At 38.7% G+C, this 20878-nt stretch overlaps 1 protein-coding gene across 2 annotated transcripts in view; it reads right to left on the bottom strand.

Annotated features, from left to right (window-relative positions):
* Positions 1 to 211: 211 nt before the first annotated feature.
* CHAMP1 (chromosome alignment maintaining phosphoprotein 1) overlaps positions 212 to 20878 on the bottom strand; it is a 36191-nt gene continuing 15524 nt past the window's right edge. Inside the window, exon 3 of one of the 2 annotated variants that reach the window (XR_016507465.1) lies at positions 212 to 605. The gene's annotated coding sequence lies outside the window, so the exon portion shown is untranslated. Of the gene's footprint in view, positions 606 to 15343; positions 15531 to 20878 lie in introns of those variants that run through there. The other variant, XR_016507466.1, reaches the window with a different exon arrangement.

Below are 20878 nucleotides of genomic sequence, written 5' to 3'. Positions count from 1 at the left end.
CAAATTGGAGCACCTAAATATATAAAACAAATATTAACAATACGAAAGAAAATAGACAGCAATAAAAAATAGTAAGGGACTTCAATACCCCACTTTGAACAATGGATAGATTATTAAAACAGAAAATCAGTAAGGAAACACAAGTCTTATATAACGCTACAGACCAGCTGGGCCTGAAGAAGATATATACAAGGTCTATCCAGAAGGTATCCATCCATGTAATATAAAAAATAGAGATGTTTATTGAAAAAGATACAAGATACAAGAAACATTGTACATAGGACAATGACACCTCAGTCCCCTTCGTAGTAGGCACCTTGTGACCTCACACAGTTCTCCCAGTCGCCATCAGGTGCTGTATTTTCCTGAATGTCATTGGTGGTCTGAAATCTCTTCCCTTTCGAAGGTGATTTTGTTTTGGAAAAGCCTGAAACCATAGGGTGACAAATCTGGCTGTAAGGCGAGGAGCTAAGTCACCTGAGTGATTTGATGTTTCACCAAAAACTCTGCACGAGATGTGATGCATGAGTGGGCGCATTGTCATGATGAAGCTGCCAATCAACAGTCTCCCATAGGTGCGGCCTTCTGAATCATCCGAATAGTTTCTGTGGAGAAATGTTCAAGCTGAATGCAAAATCTGATGCAGATTCATTGCTCTACTCGCTCAGTTATTTTGAATGCAACAGCCACACAGTACACATGCTCACTCAACAGCATCTGCTCTCCCCACTGACTAGTACAGTGAAGTCTTCATTGTTCACACATGCACATTCCAGCCCACTTTCCTTGGCTGCCAGGTTACATCGATGTTGCGCAAACCATTCTCATTATATGAACAATGGCTGCACTTTCTCCTGAAAGACCTTGTATATATAGCATCCTATCCAAAAGCAGCAGAATACATGTTCCTCTCAAGCACACACAAATCATTATTCATAATAAATCACATGTTGGGCCACAAAATAAGTCTTAACCAATTATCAAGCATATTTTCCTGATAACTTTGTACCACATATTTTTTACCACAATTGTACAAAACTAAGATATTGATAACAGGAAAGAAGCTGGAGAATGCACAAATACACGACAATTAAACATATTCTTGAACAACCAATGGATCAAAAAGGAAGTAAAAACAAAATCATAAACATCTTTACAAAAAGAAACTGGAAACACAACTAATTAAAACTTATTAGATGCAGCAAAAGCAGTTCTAAGATTTAAGTTCTAAGTTTATACCTATAAATGCCTATGTTAAGGAAAAAAGAAGCCCTGGACAGGTAGCTCAGTTTGTTAGAGCATCGTCCAGATACGACAGAGTTGTGGGTTCACTCCTTGGTCTGGGCATACTAGAATCAACCAATGAATGCATAAATAAGTGGAACACAAATCAGTGTTTCCCTCTTCCTTTCTCCCTTCCTCTCTCTCTCTAAAAATCAATAAAATAAAATAAAAAGGAAAAAGAGAGAAGTGATATCAGCACCATGGAGGCATAAGTCCTTCCTCTTTTTTTCTCCTTTTTGCATTAAAACGACTAATTAGCCCTGGCTGGTGTGGCTCAGTGGATTGAGCACCAGTCTGTGAACCAAAAGTTCTCCAGTTCAATTCCAGGCCAGGTCCCCAGTTGGGGGCGTACGAGAGCCATTGATTGATGTTTCTCTCCCTCTTCCCCTCTCTCTAAAAATAAATAACATCTTTTTAAAAACCACTAATTAGATATCAATAACCAAACACAAGTGCCGGCCACACCTCACACCGAGGGGCCTGGGAGGATTATTGCACATCTGTGCATCAGAAAAGAAAAAACCAAGACCCAGCAAGGGCTGAGGATCCAAGGGAGTCATGCACCGCCCCACCCCAACTTGCTGTGATGGGGGAAATACCTGCTGAGTGCAAACCTGAGCAGATAGTAGGGCGAGAGAGAATTTGCAGAGGAGTCCAGCTTGCCTGAGGGGAGACTCCAGATTGCCATCGGAGTGTGATAGAGAGAAGTTTGGAAACAAGGGAGTCAACCTTCCCCTTCTCTGAGGCTGACTACGTGTGTGTGCACACTACTCTAGAGGGCAAGTGAAAGCAAGCTCCAGGAGTCAGGGAGTGTGCTAGGAAATTGTCCAAGTTCAGTGGGCAAAGGAAAAACCACACACTGGAGCTATAGTGCCACCTTCTGGAATATAAAAGAAAGTTTCTAATAGTCAGCCTGGTAAATTATCAGAACCCAAAACATAAAAAGCTCAGTTAAGTCAGTGTATGCTACTAAATGTGAAACAGAGCACTTAGCTGCAAAGACTATAAAAAAGAATCAATGAAATATAATTTTTAAAAATTAATTTCTTCAGCAATCAAACTCATAGGCACACAAATTGAAATCTAAATGATAAAAAATTCAAAATAGCTGTTATGAACCAATTTAATGAATGAGCTACAGGAAAATTTAGAAAGGAAATTTAATGAACTCAATAAGTTTAATAAAATTAATGAACAGAAGGAGTTCCTTACCAAAGGGAATAAAACTATTAAAAAGAATCAAACAGATATTCTGGAGCTGAAGAATTCAATATATGAGCTGGAGAGAGCAATAAAGAGTATCTGTGACAGGGAAGACCAGACAGAAGAAAGAAGTGATCTGGCAGGTGGGAAAATATAAATAATACACCTACAAGAAGAGAGGGAACTAAGATTTTAAAGGAGCAAAGACCTATGAGAGCTCTTGGATTTGATCAGAAAGACAAACATTAGAATTAATTGAGGTTCCAGAGGAAAAAAGGAAGAAAAAAACTTCACTGTGCATTATAGGTGGGTGTCCCATCCATTCACTGAAGTAATGCAAACACATCTTGCAAGTAGCTAATTAAAAATTTCTTTATAAATGTGTTTGTAAACACTTCACTGCATGTATTCAGAGTGATATTACTTTCACTCACTGAAATAACACGTGCTGAACCAATCTTACAAGTAGCTTTTAAAAAAGAAGTGTTCTTAAACTACATGCATTAAAGAGTGGGTATGTCTTCCATTCACTAAAATAGTTTTGAATGCCTTTTGCAAGTCGCTTGTTAGAAACATCTTAATTAAATGTGTTTTAAACACTTTAATACATGCATTATAGAATGGGTATTACTTACATATACTGAATTTTCACTGTGCTGAATTCATTTTCAAGGACATTTTTATGTGTTATTAAAACTTCACTACATGCACTACAGAAAGCTTATCTACTCAATTCAGTGAAAGAACACTGTGCTGAATGCAACTTGCAAATAGTTTCTTAAAAAAACAACTTTATTAAATGTTCTTCAACACTTCACTCTATGCATTATAGAGTAAATATGACTTCCATTCTCTGAAATAACTCTCTGCTGAATGCACCTATCAAGTAGCTTATTAGAACATCTTTATTAATTGTGTTGTTAAACACTTCACTACAAGTATTACTAAGTGGGTATCACTTCCATTTCCTGAAATAAAACTTGCTGATTATATCTTAAAAGTTGCTTGTTATAAACAGCTTTATAGGAATCGTTCTTAAACACATCATGTCATACATTATAGCCATGGAAATAAAACCATGCTGAATGTATCTCCAAGTAGCTTGGTAGACACATCTTTAAAACAAGTGTTAATTTTAAAACTTCACAACATGTACTATAGAGTGGGTATCACTTACATTCTCTAAATAACACTTCTAAATGCAACTGCAAGTCCCTTTTTAGAGACGTCTTTATAAATGTGTTATTAAACATATAACTACATGATTTACAGAAAAGTAAAACTTCCAAAGAAATAACACCGTGCCTAATGTATCTTTCAATTAGCTTGTTAGAACATCTTTATTAAATAAGCTCTTAAAAACTTCATTCACTACATGCATTGGAGAATGGGTGTCACTTTCATATGCTGAAATAACATTGTGCTGAATACATCTTGCAAGTGCCTTGTAGGAGCATCTATATAGAAAGGGTTCTTAAACACTTCAGTAAATGCATTGAGATGGGTATCATGTTTATTCATTCAAATAACACTTTCCTGAACATATTTTTCAAGGAGCTTGTTAAAAACATCTCGCAAGAAGTGTTATTAAACAACTCACTACATTCGGAGTGGGTAACTATTCCAATCACTAAAATAACAATGTGGTGAATGCATCTTTTAAGCAGCTTATTAGAAACCTCTTTAGTAAATGTGTGCCTAAACACTTTATTACATGCATTGCAGAGTGGTTATCACTTCCATTCACTGAAATAACACTGTTTTGAATGCATCTTGCAAATATATATTTTTTAAAACATCTTTATAAAATGTATGCTTAATACATTATTACATGTATTACAGAGCATTGCTTCCATTCATTAAAACAACACTGCTTTGCCCTGGTCAGGTGGCTCAGTTGATTGGAGTATCATCTCATTAAAAAGCTGCGGGTCGATTCCGGGTCAGGGCATGTACCTGAAGCAACTGATTAGTGTTTCTCCCTCACACTTCTCTTTCTCTTCTCTCTCTCTCTTCCTCTCTGTCTAAAAAAATCAATAAACATATTCTCAGATGAGGATTAAAAAAGATTAAAATAGCACTCTTTTGAATGTATGTTTCAAGTAGCTTTTGAGAAACATTTTAATTAAATGTGTTCTTAAACTGTTCCTCTGGAGCTACCTTCTTTGCCATTTTCTGTGATGTCACTCCTATGTCTTAAAACTATAGCTAGATCTTTTGTTATTACTGTGATAAATGTTGATAATCATATAAAATTGTCTATAGTACTATTAAAACTAATTAAAACATTCAAAGTTCATATAGTACTTAAGCTAACAAACTCAACTGACTAGAAAGTACATTTTATGAAATTTCTAAGAGCCAAAAGAATTGAACAGATTTTTGTACTAACTTATAATTTTGTTCTATAAAATGTGATCTCCTGTTCTCTATAATGGTTACGCCTGTGTGTGTAGGATAAGAGGTAAGTCTGAGTTTTACTTTCTCACATACTAACTTGATGATATACCCTTTTAACTGTTGGTAAATGTTATAAGCTCTCTTGGCTTGTTTTTTAAGCAATCATTTTAGCATCATTTGCACTTTTCTCATACAGGGATGAGATTGAAAACTAATTTCATGTGAAATAAGTTGGTGATGATCAGTAATGACATGTAATTTTTAATATGTCATAGCTAGGTAACTATCTAGTGAAAGCATCTGGAATCAGCTGTGGAAGAACTGATTGAAATGATATGCCACATTTATTGGGGTGAAGAAAGAAAAGTTCTCATACAGTATCAGCAAGTGGTTTGTTTTGTGAAAGACGTCAAATTTTTGTCTTTAAAAAGGCTTATATTTTTCAAAGTTTATACAGAAATTTTATTAACTCTCCGATCTTTAAACATTTTTAACCTCATCACTGAAACTGGCACAAGAAAGAATCTTGCTGTGATTCATAGGCAATAACTGCCTAAAGAAAGAGTAACTCTTTTCCTAGTCATTCCAATAAATATACAGCATTATATACTTCATTTGCTGAAATCCTTTTTTTCCATCACTATCCTGACTTCAGCAGGCATATACTGCTACTTTTTCATAAAAGATGCTCTATTATGACACATTTTTTCCACAGTATGATTACCATATATTGTACAGAAATGAATTTTTCAACTGGAAGTCTCCAATAGGCTGCCTAGGGCCAGCCTGGTACATGATCTGATGCTACAAGAGGCAGATCCAGGAATAGCAGATCATTCTAAGAAGCACCAACAAACAATAGGAATCACAAAAATGGGGAGACAGAGAAACAACCCCCCATCAAAAGGAAAGGTAGAATCCCCAGAAAGAGTGCTAAATGAAATAGAGGGGAGCGAACTATCAGATACGGAATTCAAAACATGGATTATGGAGAAGCTGAATGAGCTCAGCGGAAACTACAAACAACTCCAGGGAAACTACAAGGAACTCCATAAAAACTACAAGGAACTCACAGAGAATTACACGAGCATGAAAAAGGACATAGAAGCTATCAATAAGAGCCAGGAGGAAATGAAGAATATGATCTCTGAATTGAAGAACACAGTAGAAGGAATAAAAAGCAGGCTAGAGGAAGCAGAAGATCGGATCAGCGAGCTGGAGGACAATGTACACAAAAACTCCCAGACAATGCAACAAAATGAAAAAAGACTGAACAAAACTGAAGAGGTTCTAAGACAGCTGCAGGACATGAAACGTAATAATATCCATATCATAGGAATTCCAGAAGGAGAAGAAGAAGATCAAGGGATAGAAAACCTCTTTGAAAAACTAATGACAGAAAACTTCCCTAACATGAGGAGAGAAAGAGTCACGCAAGTCCAGGAAGCACAGAGGGTCCCAATGAAGATAAACCCCAACAGGCTACCTCAAGACACATCATAATTAAAATGGCAACATTCAAAGACAAAGAGGGAATCCTAAAGGCAGCAAGAGAGAAACAACTAATAACATACAAGGGAGCTCCAAAAAGGCTATCATCAGATTTCTCAGCAGAAACACTACAAGCCAGAAGGGAATGGCAAAAAATATTTCAAGCAATGAAAAACAAAGGCCTACAACCTAGAATACTATACCCAGCAAAGCTCTCATTCAAAATGGAGGGTGAAATAAGGAGCTTCCAAGACAGAAGAAGGCTAAAAGAATACATCTCCACCAAACCAGCATTGCAAGAGATGCTAAAGGGTCTGCTTTAAGAAGATGAAGAAACAGAGAGAGACAGAGAGGAACATGAGTACAAAGGGGAAAAATGACAATGAATAAGTACTTATCGGTAATAACCTTAAATGTAAATGGATTAAACGCTCCAATTAAAAGACATAGGGTAGCTGAATGGATTAGAATGAATGACCCACATATATGCTGTCTACAAGAGAACCACCTTAGAACAAAAGATCTACACAGACTGAAAGTAAAGGGATGGAAAAAAGTATTTCAAGCAAATGGACATGAAAAAAAAGCCGGGGTAGCAATACTTATATCAGACAAAACAGATTTCACAGCAAAGTCCATAAAAAGAGACAAAGAAGGGCATTTCATAATACTTAAGGGAAAAATCCATCAAGAAGATATAACCCTTATAAATATATATGCACCCAACTTAGGAGCACCCAAATATATAAGGAAAATTTTGAGAGACTCCAAGAAAGATATAGACAGCAACACACTCATAGTAGGGGACTTTAACACCCCATTGTCAACAATGGACAGATCTTCGAAGCAAAGAAACACCAAAGATATTGAGGCACTGAACAACACTCTAGATCAAATGGACTTAGTCGATATATATAGAAGTTTTCACCCCAAAGAAGCAAAATATACATACTTCTCAAGTGCACATGGAACATTTTCAAAGATAGACCACATGGTAGGGCACAAAACAAGCCTTAACAAATTCAAGAATATTGAAATTATATCAAGCATCTTCTCAGATCACAATGGCTTAAAATTGGAAATCAACCTCAAGGAAAAAACTCAAAAACATTCAAACTCATGGAGAATGTATAACATGCTATTAAATAATGAATGGGTTAACAACGACATCAAGGAAGAAATCAAAAAGTTTCTGGAAACTAATGATAATGAACACACAACAACCCAAAACCTATGGGATACAGCGAAAGCAGTCCTAAGAGGAAAGTTCATAGCCGTACAGGCCTACCTAAAAAAGCTAGAAGAATCTCTAATAAAAAATTTAGCCCTAAGCTACAAGAAATAGAGGAAGAACAACAAGCAAAGCCCAGATCAAGTAGAAGGAAGGAAATCATCAAGATCAGAGCACAATTAAATGACATAGAGTCTAAACTAACAATTCAAAAGATCAACAAAAGTAGGAGCTGGTTCTTGGAAAAGATAAACAAAATTGACAAGCCTTTAACCAGGCTCATCAAGAAAAAAGAGAGGACCCAAAATAAATAAAATCAGAAACGAAAGAGGAGAAATCACAACTAATACAACAGAAATACGAAGGATTATAAGAAATTATTGCGAACAACTGTATGGCAAGAAATTTGACAACCTAGAGGAAATGGACAAATTCCTGGAAACCTATAGTCTTCCCAAACTGAATCAAGAAGAAGCAGAAAGTCTGAATAGACCAATAACAGCTAGTGAAATTGAAGCAGTAATCAAAAAACTCCCAGCACACAAAAGCCCTGGACCGGATGGCTTCACAGGTGAATTCTACAAAACATTTAGGAAAGAACTAACTCCTATCCTCCTCAGACTATTCCAAAAGATACAAGAAGAGGGAAGACTCCCAAACTCTTTCTATGAAGCCAGTATAACCCTAATTCCAAAACCAGGTCAAGACACAACAAAGAAAGAAAACTACAGGCCAATATCACTCATGAACATAGATGCTAAAATCCTCAACAAAATACTGGCAAACCAGATCCAGCAACACATTAGAAAGATCATACACCACAATCAAGTAGGATTCATCCCAGGGATGCAAGGATGGTTTAATATTCACAAATGAATAAACGTAATACACCACATAAACAAAATGAAAGACAAAAACCACATGATCATATAAATAGATGCAGAAAAAAGCATTTGATAAAGTACGACACCCATTTATGATAAAAACTCTCAGCAAAATGGGAATAGAGGGAGCATACCTCAACATAATAAAGGCCATATATGAGAAACCTGAAGCCAACATCATACTCAATGGGCAAAAACTGAGAGCATTCCCCTGAGACCAGGAAGAAGACAAGGATGTCTGCTCTCTCCACTCCTATTCAACATAGTCTTGGAAGTTCTAGCCACAGCAATCAGACAAGAAAGAGAAATAAAAGGCATCCCAATTGGAAAAGAGGAAGTAAAACTGTCATTATTTGCAGATGACATGAGAGTGTACATAGAACACCCTATAGACTCCACAAAAAAACTACTCAACCTAATAAGTGAATTTGGCAAAATAGCAGGATACAAAGTCAATATTAAGAAATCGAAGGCATTTTTATATACCAACAATAAAAACTCAAGAGATAGAAACAAAGAAAAATTCAATTTACCATAGCAACAAGAAAAATAAAATACCTAGGAATAAACTTAACCAAGGAGGTAAAAGACCTATACTCAGAAAACTACATAACACTGAAGAAAGAAATTAAAGAAGATACAGATAAATGGAAGCATATACCATGCTCATGGATGGGAAGAATCAACATCATTAAAATGTCCATACTACCCAAAGCAATTTATAGAGTCAATGCAATCCCTATTAAAATACCAGCAACATATTTCACAGACCTCGAACAAATACTTAAAAAATTTATATGGAACCAAAAAAGAGCCCGAATAGCCACAGCTATTTTGAGGAAGAACACAGTAGGCGGAATCACAATACCTGATATCAAACTATACTACAAGGCCACGGTAATCAAAACAGTCTGGTACTGGCGTAAGAACAGACATATAGATCAATGGAACAGAATAGAGAGCCCAGAAATAAACCCAAGTTCATATGGTCAACTAATATTTGACAAAGGGGGAAAGAACATCAAATGGAGTGAAAAGAGCCTCTTCAACAAATGGTGTTGGGAGAACTGGACAGGGACATGCAAAAAAATGAAACTAGACCACCAACTTACACCATACACCAGAATAAACTCAAAATGGATCAAAGACTTAAATGTAAGCCGTGATACCATAAAAGTCCTAGAGGAAAAAATAGGCAGGAAAATTTCAGATATCCCATGTAGCAACATTTTCACTGATATATCTCCTAAGGCAAGGGAAATAAAGGAAAGAATAAACAAATGGGACTACATCAAAGTAAAAAGTTTCTGCTCAGCTAAAGAAAACATCAGCAAGATGAAAAGGAAACCAACCATATGGGAAAATATATTCGCCAATGACATCTCAGACAAGGGATTGATCTCCAAAATATATAAAGAACTCATACGACTCAACACTAAGAAGACAGACAACCCAATTAAAAAATGGGCAAAGGACCTGAACAAACACTTCTCCAAAGAAGACATACAGAGGGCCCATAGACATATGAAAGTATGCTCAACATCACTAGCCATCAGAGAAATGCAAATAAAAACCACAATGAGATACCACCTCACACCAGTCAGAATGGCCATCATCAACAAATCAACAAACAACTTGTGCTGGAGAGGATGCGGAGAAATGGGAACCCTGGTGCATTGCTGGTGGGAATGCAGACTGGTGCAACCACTATGGAAAAGTTTGGAATTTCCTCGAAAAACTAAAAATGGAACTGCCTTTTGAACCAGCAATTCCATTGCTAGGATTATATCCGAAAAACCCTGAAACACCAATTCAGAAGAACCTATGCACTCCAATGTTCATAGCAGCACTATTTACAATAGCCAAGTGCTGGAAACAACCTAAATGCCCATCTGTAGATGAGTGGATCAAAAAACTGTGGTATATTTACACAATGGAGTTCTATGTAGCAGAAAGAAAAAAGGAACTTCTACCATTTGCAACAACATGGATGGAACTAGAGAGAATTATGCTTAGCAAAATAAGCCAGGCAACGAAAGAAAAATACCTTATGCTGTCACCTATTACAGGAAACTAATGAACAACACACACAAAAAAAAGAAGTGAATTTTTCAGAAACCTGAAATGCTCTTTTAAACACAAAAACTTATTATCTTAACCTAAAACGCATCCTTAAAGTAGAAATATAAAATCTATGGCAGAAAAAAATATATATATAATATACAAGGCAGAAAAATGCTAAATCTGTTTTTGTGAGGCCCCCAACAGTAAAGCTTTCTACAGACATGGAATGTGAATACCACTGATGAAGCATCCAGGCCCCGATTCTTTGTCTCAGCTCTTCACACAGCATGTCAGTTAGATGCAATGATGCACTTAAGAGAATCTGAGTTGTCTACTGCTATTTGGATTCAGATATTGTGGTTTGAGTTTCCTTTTTCTCTTAAAACAGCTTTCCTATCTCTTCTCTGTCAGGCATCACATCTGCCATTTTTATGCCTCCCCTTCTCTTCAGCTGAGGCTAGAAAAATCAAATGGCTGAACTTCAATCAGTTTGAAAATAAATAAAAATGAAGATACTGTATTAATACTTTTACATTTATTTTGACCACCAGACTAAAGTATTTCTTCATTTAGTTTCTTCACTGATCATCTATGATTTTTTTTTTAGTTTTTTGGAAAAGCAAACTCGTGATAGTGAGCCATTACCATATTGACAGTGCTTTAAGACAAAAGGTAAAAGCCTTAATACATTTGACTAAGCTGTTTTCAGATCAACTGCTTAACACCAATGTTTAGACTTCGGAGTGTATCAGAAAGGTAATGTGTAATTGCACTGCCAAGTATTTTTCTGTTACCACCCAATTCTCTAGTACCTCAGTGATGCATAGTTCCCTAAAAAGGCATCTTATTGCCAACTTTAAAGTGACAATGCTGTCATCTTCCAAGGAAAATGGGAGTGTTATAGTCACCATTTACTTTATGCCACTATTATCCAAGAGTTAGACCTGTGCTCCCAAGTATATGTAGCCTTTCCAGGACCACATACATCCATGGGTGGGGTGTTCATTTAAGCAAGATCAAAGTTCCTTGCTATATCCACTTTGACCATGAAGATTTCTTATTACTCCTTTCTTTTGGTCATAGTTCTGTATGCATGTAAAACAAAACATTTTACCAGGCACAGTATTACATAAGAAGCCATAGTTTCTTTGTGATATATTTATTTTTTCATATAAAATCATAAACTATCTTGTGTGTTTTATTTACCATATCTTGATATTTGTACTGTAAGGTCTAATTTAAGGAATAATTTAGCAGAGAAATCTGAATTCTAAAATTCTGTCATATTTCTGAAAGCATTTCTCAGAACTTTATTTGTAAAACAGAAAGTATGGAATCAGAAGGGTCTTAAAAAATTGACAACGGTGTGTTACTTGGGGGAAAAAAAATATTTGGGCATTTTGCTGGTTGGGTTGACAATACACATCCAACAAGCATGTGAGTGCCTGTAAGTACCAGCTGCAGGCCCTGAGCTGGGCACACAGTTGAATAAAGACATACTTCTTGCTTAAGTGAGGGTATAGTTTCGGGCTGTAGGGCACATCCTTTGAGCATTAAGTACAATGTAAATACTAACTAGTAAATGAAGGTGTGCTCAAGGTTCTGGGGGGTCTCAAATGAAGCCACCTTGGCTGGGAGGGTGTTCGGCGGGACCAAGAGGACTTCACAGCATAAGCTAAGGCTTCATAGTGCTCAGGCAAAATATTGACACAAGAAACATCACAAGGCATTGTGTATAATGGGGCCTGTTGAGAAGCTGAGGACAAGGTATCTTCTCCATTTGATAATTTTGGTGGCTGTTTATTTTGTTTTTTTCTGAATAAAAGAATCCCTTGAAGCAAGACTGCCTCAAGAATAGATGTGAGGTGTGAGATAGAATCCTTTTTATTACTCCTATCTAGAAAGATCATTAAAGGACTAATATTAGATATTAAGTCAGATGATTGTTTAATTTGAATGATATTTAGTAATTAGAGAAGGAAGACCTGAAAATAGATTGAGAAGTTATTTTTAAGGTAGTCCAAATATATACTCTATTTAAAGACTGATGAAACATTCAAAATTTTCAAATGAATGGTTTCTACATTTTTACCATCAGCCCACTCTGCCCTACCTCCCACTCTCACTATATATGAATCTATTTTATCTGACAACCCCATTTTCCTTTTTACCACAGATAAGACCATCAGATCTTCTGATTAGCATTACTTTCTATACTGAGTTAATTTTGAAACAAAAAAGGAAACTGTAGATCTAGTGTGTGCAACTTGATCATTGCTGTGTTTCTAATAAGATTCCCTTAGATTTTATGATAGATTGAAAACAGCTCCTGGCCCCTTTGTGGGGGTTTAGAGAACTCAGTTCTGGGGCTTCTTTTTGAATCTTTTGGTCCTTTAATATGTCATATTTCCATTGTGTTCACAGTTATTTAGTGGCTCAAGGATAAAGTACTGGATTGAATTAAGCTTGAATTTACTTTCAGTATCTGCCATCATCTCCAAACAGCCTCAATTACTCCAGTCTCTAGTTTCCTTGTTTGTACTTAACATTGTTGGTAAAAGATCCTATGAATGAAAAGTATAGCCAACATGCATAAAAATATGAGAAAAATTTTAAAACGTGGTATTTAGACATGAAGAACTACTGTCCAGACAGAAGTCCACATTTACATCTGAGCTCCTAAGGACAGCCGAGATGAACCTTATATATCAGCCAATTTAAGCTCTCAACTCCGGTGCATTTATTCTATTCAGTTTAGGAAAACCATGTACCTGTGTGTGATTCCTGTCAACCCCTTGATTTTTTTTTCTTATATACAGCTGCTATTCTCTGTTGAAACTTTCATATATCCCTGGACAAAAATGAAGTAGCTGTCAAGTTTATTAAGCACGTGTATGTGATTCTCGGAAATGTTTAGCCAAAGGGCCCGCCCGCTATCCTCCGTGGGAAAGATTCAGCCCTGCTGGATCCAAACGTCTTGTGGCCCTGAATTTCCCGCTGACCCCCTGACCCGCTACGGGGATAGGTCTTCGAGCTCTCGTCCGCCCCCAAAGCCTCCAAAATCCCAGCTGCAGAAAAGTGCGGGCTTTCTCGACTTCTCAGCTACCCTGACCTCCGCTTCCCCATCACCACACAAGGGGGCGCTGGTCGGAGGTGCAGGTCCACGGCCCACCCCGGGCGGCCCGGCGCCCTAGTTCTGGAGGTCTCAGCCTCGCCGCAAATGCCCTGACCTCGCGTGTCTCCGGCGCAATGAAAGGGGGCAACACAGGAAGTCGCAGGATGAGGAGGCGTGCGCAGGCCTTGGAGCAGCGTGGACTAGGGGAAGAGTGGTGACAGAACGAAGAGTTAGGAGCGAGCAAGGCGGGAGTGAGGGCAAGAGTAACTGTGGAGGCGAGACGGTCGCCTACTTCTCGCGAAATTTAGGCTCAGGAGGGAGGTGGCCGCAGATCCGCGAAGGGTACAAGATGTACTCGGAGGAGGGGACCGGAGGCCACGGGATGGCGACTGCTGCAGTGGCACATGCGGAAGGGATAAACTGTGAGCCGTGTTAGCTCAGTTCCGCCCCGCTATCCGCAGCGACCCCGGGCTCATCCTCGGGTTGCGGTGCAGCACAGGAAATCCTCGCGAGAGGAAGCGGACGTTCCTGAGCTTGCTAGGGTGGCTGGCAAACCTGGGCAGAGGAGGTGGGGCGTGGTGAGGGCCGGGTGTTGGGGTCAAAACGCACCGGAAGTGGGCCATCCGTAGCTAGGCGGGGGCGGAGCGGAGGAAGAGACGCAAGGGGCGGATGGGAGAGTGCGACAGGGCCCAGCCAGCCGAGGGACGGCGACGGAAGGGGAGGAGCAAAGACTAGTGCGATCCCTCGCCGGGGTCAAAGGAAGGGAACCGCTTTCAGCACCACGGACAGCAGCCTGGGGGTTTTGGGGGATGGTCAGGGGAGGTGCTACGCGGAGCAATGCTGCCTCCAGACAGTTTTTCTCTGATTGGGAAAGAAAAATCTTTTCAGCCTGTGGAGGTCGAGATGTCCAGCTGGGGCAGAGACGCTGAACTCTCAGTCTGTGGGTAGGAATCTATCTACACTGTCGAGGACCTGGACCTGACGAGGCACGGGAGAGGGGCTGAGGGTCCCATCAGGCCCAGGGAAGCCTGGAAAGCCTAGTGGCGTGGTGGGAGAGGACCCGCAGTGTAGACACTGGACTGAAGGCGAAAGGTATCCACTGCAGACTGAGTTCCTCTTGGCAGTTAGAAGAGATGCAAACTTTCATTTCTGCATTTCTAAGTAAGCAGGTCATTAAATGCCTCTAAAATAGATTTGAAATATGCCTCTACTTGCGCCGGCAATTAACAACATATTACTTAATTTTGTATTTTGGATAAAAACCTTTGAATCCTGAGAGAGAAAATACCTACTAAGAGGAGCTCCTGACAGCAAACTGGACTAGTTTTTTAAAAACAGAGCCTAACAGCCATTTCCACACACGGGCCACTCAGGCTAACTGCTCTTCGACCAATCAAACTGCGAAGATTTGGAAGTTCTCCTTTCCAGAAGCACAGACCAATCAGGGACCAGGGCAGGGACTTCTGTCCAAATAAGCCTGTTCCCCTCTGGCACTGAAAGTACTCTTTCCATTTTCTGGATTACTACAGTTACCTGGTTGAGCTGAGTTTTCGTGGAGCACAGTGAAGCAAACCAGTGCAGGCCAGAGCAGACTGGCACACAGCAAAACAGATCAGATCAGATCAGAGCAAACCCATGTAGGACAAGGCAGACTGGCTCTGAGCAGAGCAGAGCAGAGCTGTTTACTGGACAGGGCCTGGCCCCAGGGTGGCCACACGGCTGTGCTGTTTTCACAGCCCATTTTGATCACAGTTGAGCTGTTCCAGAGCCGTGCTGCTTTCACATCCGTTTTGTATCACAACTGAGCTGTTTTGCACTGAATAGTTTCCTTCTTCACTGCACCCCAAATTGGGGATTCCTGTTGGTATTGAATTGGCGTCAGTGAGCATAGGTTGACAAAAATCTTATTTCATACAGCTTTTTAAAGTAAATTGCATTAAGACATAATAGAAGTGGATAAATGATAGATATATAACCTGATGAATTTTCACAAGTGAACACACCCATGGATCTAACAGATAAATATATTCCAGACTCCAGAAGTTGCCCTGTGCTTGCTTGCCTTATTAACACCCCTGTCCTACCCCTCTTAAGTTGTATCTTTTTTAAATTTCATTTTACAAATTGGTAAATAGATTACTCTGACAACACTTTTTACTTCCAAACCACCATCTTATTAAAAGAGAAAGCTGACCTCAGATTAGACCTTCAACAGGCGACAGTTCAGCTGTGATTTAGTGATCTTCACTATGTTTTATTATCTTTATTATCATTTCTATCCTTTTTATCTTAAATATCATGAGTTCTAATATATGGTAACCATACAAATTTTCCTTTTAGTTAAATACATTTTAAAAATGTCAGTCCATTCAATGAAAAATACCACTAATCAGTAAATATAGGTAATAGTTTGTTTTTAAAGATGATTTTCAAATGACTAAAATTTAGGATAACTGATACAGTTAAGAGGATTGACACTGAATCCAAAGAGGCTCAGATGGGAATCCCAGTCCCACCTTCTCACTAACTGCATCCTTTACAAGTACCAAATTTCTCTGAGCCTCAGTGTTCTCATCTGTGAAATGGGGCTGAAAGTTCCTGCTCCTGAAGGAAGCTGGTGGCTCTGAGATAGCAGAGAAAGGCTGAGTTCTTCTGTAGACCCTGTACAATGTGCTACAGCAAATACTTTTATAATACCGAAAAAGTGTTCTCTAAATCAGTAAAGAATCTTTTTTACAATGTAACATTTTCTTCTATGAAGGAATTATAACTAGGTTGTATTGCAATTTGATGCATGATGAGACATGCCTTTGGTTTTCAACCCCTGAAGGCCAAAATTTTAACTCTGATTTGTGCAGTAGAGAAACAAACCTAAAGGATCTTTCTCAAGTCATTAAAAAGAGCTCAGTTGATATTTTGTCTGTCTTGGGGTTTTGGGGTTTTGTTTTGTTTTTTTTGTTCTGTTTTTCTAAAGAATATCCAGAATGCTCTGATTTACTAAGAGGTAATTCTTTGGCATTAATGTTTTATCTGAAGTAGTTTGTTATATCCAGACAAGGGGGAAAATGGCAAAATTAAAGAAGTCATCTTTTTTACTAACCACTGTTACTGTTATCTTATTTCAGTCTTCATGCTCACCTGCTCAAGAGCATGTATTAATTTTAGAAATCCTTGCCCTGGCTGGTGTGGCTCAGTGGACTGAGTGCTGACCTGCACACAAAAAGGTTGCTGGTTCAATTCCCAGTCAGGGCACGCCTGGGTTGCAGGCCAGGCCCCCAGTTGGGGGCGCATGAGAGGCAACCACACATTGATGTTTCTCTCCCTCTTTCTTCCTCCCTTCCCCTCTAAGAATAAATTAAAAAAAGATATTTTTAAAATAAAAGAATTTAAACAAGGCCAAACAGTTTGAGTAACTTAGAGCCAGCTGGTGAATCACAAGACCTTACCTCCCCTAACCAAGGACACTTGGGAATGAATGGTTCATACCTTGCTTCCCTAACCAGAAAATATGTAGCTTAAATCTCCCTGGTCTGGGAAAAATGATCAGGGAGATTAATGCCATTTTTGCCAGCTAAACCCAAGGACAGATGAAGTCAAGGGAACAAATAACAAAAACCCCATTAAAAGCCAGACAGACCCAAGATAAAAGTAAAGCAGTAAAACAGACCAAAGAATATTTACAAACTACCCACCCCATTGTGCTCATTTTGACGCATCAGCATATTAAAAATGCACCTGGAAAGCTGATGAATATTCTGCTGAAACCCTCCCCTAAGATTCTCACCTGCAGAAAAAAAGATTAAAAGCCCTCAGGGCAAAGACACAGTGCAGGCTTGCTCTAGAGCACGCCCATACCCCATACCCCTTCCCAGCATGAACCTTTTACTTCCCCCTAAACTCTAAGGGTAGCAAGGAGACTTGCACCCAGGGGAGCAGTGGGCAGTAGCGGCTTGACCTGGGCTTACCCTTGATCCTGTCTCCAGGGCCCCCCTTTTCTCTGACTTCCCAGTGAGCTAACAGCAGCCCCTCCTTGGCTCATTCCTTTCCTATAATGTTTCCAGGGAGTCGAAGCAGAGCACCACGTATGCGATCTCTTTTATTGCTTCTTCCACTCGAAGTCTTCCCTTTGTTTCACTGTCTCCAGCCTTAATATTGTGAAATCTTGCCTGCATGAAGTCAATAACCACACCCTGCAGGCCAGCCTGAGGCAGAGCAGCTCAGGGCCACTTCCTATCCAGTAACAATAGCACTGGTTTTTCTAGTATCACTCCTCTCTGCCTCTGAGCATCACAGGAGGCTGCTTCACTCATTGATATCCTAGAGCTTAAAGTTTTTCCTGGTATATAGTCAGTACTTGAAAATGCCTACTGAGTAAATAATCAATGTACCCTTCATGGGTTCCACTCATGTGACACTCCCTGAATAGGAAAAGAGCAAGCTGACCATGTGGCCTGTGGAAGACCCCTAGGCAGCCACCAAACAGGGGCTCTGTGAGCTATACTTCATCTCTGACCTGAGCTGCTGCAAACCTCATGTCCTCTAGTTCAGCAAGCTGGGGCAGCCCCTGGGCCCCTTCATGGGTCCCAACCAGGCCTCTAGTGCCAGGAACAAATGGCTTCTTTAAAGAGGGAAGAAGGAGCAGCCAGGTATGCCCAGGACAACTTGAAGCTGTGGGGGGCTGGGTAGGGCGGTATCATCACAGCGCCCCTCTGTTGCTGCTGCTTATTCAACAGGAAGTCTTCATGGGGTTTCCTCACTATTCTTGGGAGTGTTGCTTCTCCTTTCAGAGGGAGAGAAACCATCCATGACTTCCAGATAACCTACCCAAAGCGCGCGCGCGCACGCACACGCACACACACACACACACACACACACACACACACACACACAGTCTGACATAGATGCTGTCCACCAGGGAGGTTTTTGAGAAATAACTCTCAACCCAAGTCCAGAAATAGGTAAGAAGAGGAATTCACATTAAAACAACAAAAAAACTTCTATAGTTGATATATATATACTATTTCAGTGCAGTATTTTTAAAAATCTAAGTTAATATAAAAAAAAATCCATGATAAACAATGTACATATCGTATAAACATTTTAAATAAAAACAGTATCTGCCCATCTCCTTTGGCCAGTGGGTGTGTTGATTTCTGAGGCTCCAGCCTGGGAAGGGCTTGTTTGAGGTGGATCAGTCATCTGCATCAGCATCTTTTCATTGGAATGAACCACTAAGTAAAGCTGCTGGGCCCTACCCTATGCCCACTGAATCAGGTCTGCAGTTATCAGATACCCAAGGGATAAGCTATATCAGACTTTCTCACTTTCTCCTGTCCCTATAAGACTAGCACTTAGGGTTTGCATTAACCAGAAAAGCACAAAACGAGGCTGAAGAACTGGGGAACACTCGTCCCAGTTTGAAACTGGTAAAGTTTTACACTTTAGACAACTGCTGTTTTCTTAACAAGTGATCCTCAAAACTTTTGCTCCTTTATTTTCTAAAAGAATTTTCATATTTCAATTTCACATTTTATGCTAATAAGGATAAAATTCCATGCAATAAAAATATGCACATGAATTAAAGGTTTGTACTTCCTATCATAAGGTCCTAAGTATTAAAAATATCTATTTCAATATTAAAAGTTGATATATAAATTGCTGTAGTCTGAATGAGCCTGCACACCCCAAAATTCATATGTTGAAACCTAACTCCCAATATGATGGCTTTTGGAAGGAGAGCCTTTGGAAGGTGCTTAGGTCATGAGGGTGCACCCTCATGAATAGAATTAGTGCCGTTACGAGAGGGACCCCAGAGATTTCCATATCCCTTCCACCCTGTGAAAACACAGAAAAGGCGGCCATCTTAAAACCAGAAAACAGGCTCTCACCAGTCACCAAATCTGCCAGCCCCTTGACCTTGGACTTCTAGGCTCAAGAGCTATGAGAAATAAATTTCTGTAGTTTATTACTTACCCAGTCTATCGTAGTGTGCTATAGCAGCCCAAACTAAGACATAATCATAAAAGTATAGTACAGGTTAGAAATACCCTTCCTTGAATTAGAAACAGCAGGATATCGATAACTGTTGAAGCTGGTGAGGGTAAATTTTACTACACTCTCTACTTCAAATTTTTCAATAATAAAGTGTTAAAAAGAAAATTAATCTCACATAAATGGAGACTTTTTCCCCAATTGGTTCATATATTGAAAGATGAATTGAATACTTTTTACTAATAGCATAAGCTATCGGATATTGGACAATTCTATTCCAGTTTTTCATTTTTATTCATCTAATTGCTGAGAAGTCTTCCTGAAATAAAAGGAAGCAGAGTTTTGTTATAATAATACCGCTTAATTTGTTAAATATTTTTTCAAGTTATGTGCCATATGGTCATAGTTATCTATAATCAAAAATTACTTCTAATGATCCACCATCTGATAATTTTCAGTTTTATTGAAAACAAAGAATTAGAAACCATCTGACTTTTAAAAGGATTTGTTATTCAATCAAGAAAGTCACTTAGTTCTCAATTCCAGGGAAGTGGGCAGAAAAGGCTTTTCTAAGACTTATCATATGACTATTAATTACAGTTACTTGGTAACTGCTGCTCTTTCATTACTAGATGCAAAATGTTTAATCTGATGTAATGAAGGCTTGAGGAAGAAAAATCAAAGCAGTAATTTCAGTACATTTTTGCCAGTACAATATTTTTATAGAGATTGCTAACCCTTGGATTGCAGATTTAATTAATCTAATTTATGGAAAATAGTAACCAGGTAAACTTTGCCAGTCAGTAGTCCTTATTATCAAATCAATCAGACAAATCAGGTTTATTATCTCAGAAAAGTAGAACTTCATTTTTCAGTTTAAATACATGTGAAATTTATATCTCAAAGTGAGGACTTGTTTTTAAAAATTAGGAATACATCTTGTAAGAGTTCACTAAATGCCAGAGATTACTACAGTCAAGATTAAAGTTATACAGAGCTAACAGTCTACTTATTACTTAACCTCAAACAGTGTACTATTAGCTAAAACTGAGTTATTGACGAAGGGAAAAAATGTGACAATGTGAGTTTTATTTCTTCAGTAAATATGTGAGCATGAGCATATCAAACTCTGGCATTTGGGCTATTTGGGAGTAATTAGAATTTATTTTAAAACTCATAAATTCTTTAATTTTGTTTCATACCACTACCAAAAAT

This window comes from Furipterus horrens, unplaced genomic scaffold, assembly GCF_987537825.1.
Source record: "Furipterus horrens unplaced genomic scaffold, mFurHor1.1.pri manual_scaffold_12, whole genome shotgun sequence".
NCBI lineage: Eukaryota > Metazoa > Chordata > Mammalia > Chiroptera > Furipteridae > Furipterus > Furipterus horrens.
This window is presented reverse-complemented; position numbering and strand designations above follow the sequence as displayed.